Below are 6,386 nucleotides of genomic sequence, written 5' to 3'. Positions count from 1 at the left end.
TAAGCTTGGAAGGCTATAAACCTTTTTTGAGAAGCTTTTCTTGGTTTGGAATTTCCCCTCCCCCAAACCAGCTCTTGCTAACCTGCTACTGTTCTTGTAACTATCAGTTTTCTGGATTTGTCCCCTGGGAAATAACTGAGCCCAGCTGAAGGGTAAGGTGGGAGCAGCGAGCTCAGCAGCCATCCAGTCAGACTTGCAAGGAGGTAAAGGTCTGATGCTTCCCAACAAATAACAGATTTGATTATGCTTCTTCATTATGCATGAATGTAACACACATGTTGTAAACGCCTTATGTGGTAGTAAAGGCTACCATGTCCATCAGAGAAGAAAGGGCAACACTGGAGGGGTACAGGCATATGTTGTATTATAACTATATACTGTATCTGGCAAGCAGACTGCAACATTTCTTTGCTGCTCTCATTTCAAGGTATTGATATTTTCATTACAGTTGAAAGCTTCGTTCAAAACAGAAGAATTACAGGGACTGCCATAGTATTGATGTCTTTCAAGGAAGCACTTCTGTTATGTAAACTATCAGTTTTTTAAATGGGTAATTTACATGTATTGCTAACTGGTCTCTGTTGACTATCTCTTGTTATAAAATAAGGCTGGAAGAGCTGCCTAATCACAGAAGTCGCTTGTTTCTGCTGCTTCTATAAGTTTGTTTTGTAAGACAAGTGGCACTGAAATGTGTAAGCAGAATAAAAAAGAAACTGCTGCTGGTGCGAAAAGGCATATCTTATTGCCGATCTACCTGGAGTGTGTTTAAGGAGTGATGAAGGGAGAACTGTAAATGGCTGAGTTGAATCATCATGATTATGCAGTGGATTGCAGTAGTGCCAATGGAGTTCTGTGGAAGTGGACTGCTTTAAATACTCACAATGGTAACATTGAGTAGGGGTGTGAGGACTTAGTCATAATGAGCAAACAGGTATTAGTGTGTTGAATACTCTTGTTCATTCCAGGACAACTTAAAAGACAACTGATTGAGCTGAAGCTAAAGATCCACAGAAATTAATTTGACTGGGAGTGCTACAGGGTGTTTTTTCTTTCGGTGAATGACATCTTTTGTCTTCTGTCTGTAGCATCCATCTATCAGTACAGATAAGTGTAGTGCATTTGAATAAACACAGTACATTTAAACTGAGGCTGGTTTGTCTTGTTCTGGTAGTTTTGTTGTTGCAATACTGGAAAGCAATAACAACTGTATTTAATGTAAATGTTCATAAATAAACTGTGATATATGGTTCATAATGTTGAGTCAGTTCACATGTGCCACAGCATGGGGCTGTGGGTAGCAAACACAGGCGTAATACAGAAACTGACAGCATGTTCTGAAGTGATAGGGAGAAACTGGGGTCCTGATCTTTGCTAACTTGCTGCAATGGCATCTTCTAAGTTCATCTAGGTTTATATCCTATAGTGCCCTCAGTAGAGGCTCTGGATTAGCGAATGGTTTATTGAACAGCTGAGCAAAGATGAGGAAATAAAGTGTTCTTCGTATAAACAGCAAAACCTGCAGTACTGAGGCTACAGAAGCAAGACGTAGAACAATCTAATAAGCCTAGTAATAATCTGGTCTGGTTTGTGGATGTATGATATGCAGGAGTAAACTGCTTAACTGCTTGTGTCCATAATTCTCTAAACTTCAACTACTTCATATTCTTGCCACAGCACTGGCATCTCTGAAGTTCAATGGATGCAAGTTACACCTTGTGTTATTGGTCGAAACACCTTTTATGCCAGAAGCTCACCAATCACTACAACAGATTTCCAGTTCCAGATGCCGTACTTGCTTTTAAAGCCTTCCAGACTGAAGTATTTTTTCTAAAATATAGCCATGTAGTCTACAAATAATGTGTTCTCAGCTGAACTGCTAAACACAGACAATTCCGCTTATTTCCCAGCCAATGCTCTGATCACACCTCTTTGTTACCTTGCTTTACTTTTGCTACCTATCCATTTCCTCATGCTCAAATAATTTGTGCTTTATAGGTATCTTGATTTGTGGATTGTCTACAGAAAATGGTGAACTTCCTATGGTAATAGTAAAGGTAGGAACAGTTAGACAGGATATCAAATAACTAATATCTAAGAATTAGGCTATCAAACTAAGTTAGACAGTGAAACCTGAATGTTCAATTCCTTCCCTTCAGACATCTTTAATGGTACAAAAAAAGTGTTCCAATGTTTTTCCAGCTGTTCTGTAGCACTTCTGAGTATTTCAGTTTCCCGAGTGTATGAAAATATGTATACTAGAGACATTCAAATAGCAGAAGGACTGGGCAAGTACCTTTTACATATATTTTTGTACCAAATTAAGAAAAGTTATCAATGATTTACAGTTCAGAAAAGCAAGTGCTTGGAGGGAATTTCTTGAGGCTAAGTAACTTTGAACTGCATATTTACGTGAAAGAAAATAATTTTCTTTAAATAAATCCTTGATACTTTTCTTAGAGGAATGTTTAACTTTTTCTAAGGACCAAGTGCCTTTGGCACTGTGCAAAATGGAGAACCTGATCTTAAATAAACACTAAGCAAAGCTATGCATGAGCCTGAAAACTGATTACCCAGGGTGGAGATGAATGCTGTAGAAGAACAAAGGGGAGAAAATAAACAAAAGTGCCAATACTATGTAGAAACATTAATGCACTTAATTTTGTAATTGCATTTCTCTTCAAATGTTTTTCTTGGCAAGGAGACAAGGTTCACAGTAGGTTACTTCTGGGAAACTTCAGAAGACTGATAGATTGTAGGTGAGCTTAGGTGAAGAGCTTGACATACCTCTCTCCTTGTTAATGAAGACTCCATAAAACTAGGAAGCGATTGTTTCATAGCCCTCTTATGGATGTCTGTTTCTAGATACAGCTTCTTCAGTTCATAGGCTGTTCCTGTATGGTTGGGATTCTACAAAGTACCTTCTTGGGTGATCATCTTGGCTAAAGTTTTTTGAACCTGCCCCTCAGGGTAGGAATGCAACATCTTCACCAGTCAACCATCTCCTTTCATTCTAGTGAGGTTTGTTAAGCTACTTTTCTTGCCTATGCTCCTTCAGGTACTTGTTTCTGGGCCTGTAAAGAAATAATGTGATGGATTTTTTTTTATTCTTACATTCTTCCTGTCTCTGCCACTTCACAAGAATCACTCCCTTGGGATAGCTTGGTGTATTTAGCCTTCATTCACTTCCTATGGCACATGCTGTAAAATGACTATAGCCTTGTGAAATATTTATTTTTCTGAAATGAGTCTCCCACATACACACAAACAGCTGATCAGATCTTAATTGTGCTACAATGGGTTTTCTTTAGATGTCTGGCATAGCAGAGCTTTATCTTACTCTGGGATTAAAATGCAGACATTACTTTAAATGTAATGCCATGGGCATTCTAATTATGCTATGTACTTAAGCTGACTATGCATATATGTATTATAAAAGATTCTGCAGAAATAACATACTAAGGCATACCTACTTATTTTGGAGGGGGGAAGTAAATTTTCTAAAATCTTGATTCTGTTCAAGTTCATCCTTTTCTGGGCCTGAAGTGCAACTCTCCTCATAGTTGGCTGTTTCTGGGCAGCTTTCTTCTCAGCATGCTGGTTGCTTTAGATTGTGTCCTTTATAGGCTTATAAATGCCTTAAATGGGTCCCCAGACTTCGCTGCTGAAGCTGACCCCCCCCCAGACACTGTGGATGTACAAGCTATATGTTGAGGTGATACATTCTATGAGAGAATTCATCCAAAGCTGCTATCCACAGAAGCATGAGTTAAGCAGAAACGCAGTTAAATTCTCACTTGCTTGGTATACCTAAATCTAGATATAGAAGAGGCTATCAGCTTAGAATAGCTTGGTTTTCAGTGAAGATTCCTTTGTCCTTGAGAAATCAGGTGAGATACTTCAGGTGGTCATCCAACTTAGCACCTTGAAAATAAGACTGATGATTCAGAACTTTAGTTTTGTTACCAAACTTGTAAATACAGGTCTTTACTATACGTGCTCAAATTAATGCTTAGATGTGTATGTGAGCCTTATCTAAGGTCCTCATCCTGAAATGTGCATTACTTTCAGCTACACTTCAGGCCAGCAACCTTCAGCTTATTCAGGAAACTGGTAGGTGGGATACCATGGGAGGTTGTTCTGAAGCCCAAAGGCAATGGGAAAGCTAACAGACTAAGGACTGTGTAAGTGTAGGAACAGGCCATCCTGATGATCAGGAAAACATGTACTGGGGGACTGGTTTGGCTAAACAGGAACTTAGAACAAATTCTAGTGCAAAAAGTATACTGAAGGAAGTAGGAAGGACATACTGCAGAAGAGGAATTTGGAAATACTGGCCATGTAAGCATGATGTTAAGAAAGCCATAGCTCAAGTGGAATTGAGACTTGAAAGGGGCAACAAGAAAGGGTGCTACTGCATTAGTAGGCTGAACATGAGAAATGCAACTGCTGCAGAGTGGTGTCCGTCACGGAGTGACAGTACACATGGATAAGACTGAAGTACTTGCAACTTAGGTTTTTCCAACGATGACTCCCAGGTCTCTATGCTTAGTGAAAAATTTCAAGGAGAAGAGCTACTAGCAGTAACTGGATGAGAACTGAGTCAAGGATTTCATCAGAGAATTCAGCATGAACAGAGGTCTTGATGAGCTGTGCATATGTATGCTGAGACAACTGTCTGCTCCCCTGTTGAGGCTGTTCTCTTTAGTCTTTGCAAGGCTATGGAGATCAGGAGAAGTTCCTGATAATTAGAGAAGGGCAAAACTTGTACCCATCTCTAAAAAAAGCATGAGGGTTCAATCCTGTGAAGTACAGACTGGTCAACTTAACTTTGGTCTCTGGGAATACTGTGGAACAAGTCCTCTTGGAGTACATTTCTGAACACATGAAGGCAGTGATGGGGAAGAGTCAGCATGGATTTACCAAGCAGTAAGTCTTGTCTCCTAGGATGAAATGGCCATATCATGGGTGGGGTGGATGAAAATAAATTACCTTCACTTTACCAGGGCTTTTCACACTGTCTCACACAGTATGTATGCTCACATCCAAGTTAGGACGTTGTGATCTAGATGGGTGGACAACTCAGGTTAAAAATCAAACAAACCTGCATTACTGGGCTCAGAAGGTAGTGGTTGATGTGTCATTCTCTCTGGAGCCTGGCAAAAAGTGGAATCTCATTTCTGAAATTTAAAGGTGGACAGAGTTTGTAAATTGAAGTATTTCAGTTTGTCTCAGTATTTCAGTGCAAGAGTACTTTCTTCTGGGTTTTCACATGAAAAGAAATTTTCTATTATAACTTTAAAAAAAAACCAGAGGTGCTAGAGTTCCTGCAAATCAGAATATCTAACTATTTTCCATTTTTTGTCTTCAATTGAACTTTCTTTTTTTAAGTATTCATGTGTAAGCTAATTTTCTTGCTAATAACTTTTTACTATTAATGTCTCTTAAATGGAACTAGGTGAATATGTCTATCCATTTTTGATCAATTGTGTCAACTTCTCATTTGTCTTGCCCCTACTCTTCCCCTTTAGTATGGTTGTGCCTTTCCATCTTTAATACTTAATGCTGGGCATGATGAATTAATTGTATTAGTAGCAGCATACAGCTGCATTTAAAAGGCACAAATATTCTCTCCTTAATGTATATTTAGTTAAATGGGATAACTGAGCACAAAAAGGGTCTGCTTTTCCTACAGATAAACAAGAAGACAGAGAACCATAGTATTCCAGTTACGGCATGAGAGGCAGGAAGTGTGGGAACTTCTTTATCAAAACGTTAGTAACAGACTCCATTAGAAAAACAGGTTGAGACACCTGTTCTTATTTTGTCTGTAAACACTTAGACCAACAATGTTTCTTTATAGCTCTAGTCAATATCAATACAAATTTAAGGTCCCCCCATTAATGATACATAAAAAATAATTCAGAGAGGCTTTGGCTGTGTTTCCATTAACAAGTAATGCAGGTAGACAAGATGGATCTGTAGAATAAAATACATGATGCCACAGACCTGTTATCCACACTGTACTTAGAGTGGAAATACTCCACCAGATCATGCTAGAGCTAGCCTGAACTGAGCTTTGATAAAAGGTCTGCAGTACTTTAGTGACCCTGTGCCTAGTCTGGTGTGGTATGCCATAGGATCAATGGGACAAACGCCCCATGGATATGCTTAAAAGTCAGTTTCCTTTGCAATTGTTACATTCTGTATTGCCCTACTTAAAAATTTATGAAATGTAGATTACTCTTAGGCCTTAGATTTGCATTCAACAGTACGCCTGCATCTTTCTCTCCAAAAAGTATTCCTTGTATTGTGGTAAGTTAGCAACTTATAACTTTGCATGATAAATCTAGTAACAAACTAAAGAAACTGTCTTTTCAGGAAAAAAT

General features: G+C 38.7%; 1 protein-coding gene across 1 annotated transcript in view; it reads left to right on the top strand.

The window, feature by feature from the left end:
- The first annotated feature begins 2,932 nt into the window (after positions 1-2,932).
- Positions 2,933-6,386, top strand: part of SORBS2 (sorbin and SH3 domain containing 2) — a 232,611-nt gene continuing 229,157 nt past the window's right edge. The window contains exon 1 of the mRNA XM_075091312.1: positions 2,933-3,018. The gene's annotated coding sequence lies outside the window, so the exon portion shown is untranslated. The remainder of the gene's footprint in view (positions 3,019-6,386) is intronic.

This window comes from Phalacrocorax aristotelis, chromosome 4 (assembly GCF_949628215.1).
Source record: "Phalacrocorax aristotelis chromosome 4, bGulAri2.1, whole genome shotgun sequence".
Classification (NCBI taxonomy): Eukaryota; Metazoa; Chordata; class Aves; order Suliformes; family Phalacrocoracidae; genus Phalacrocorax; species Phalacrocorax aristotelis.
The sequence above is the reverse complement of the archived record's forward strand: the minus strand, read 5'-3'. Positions and strand labels throughout refer to the sequence as shown.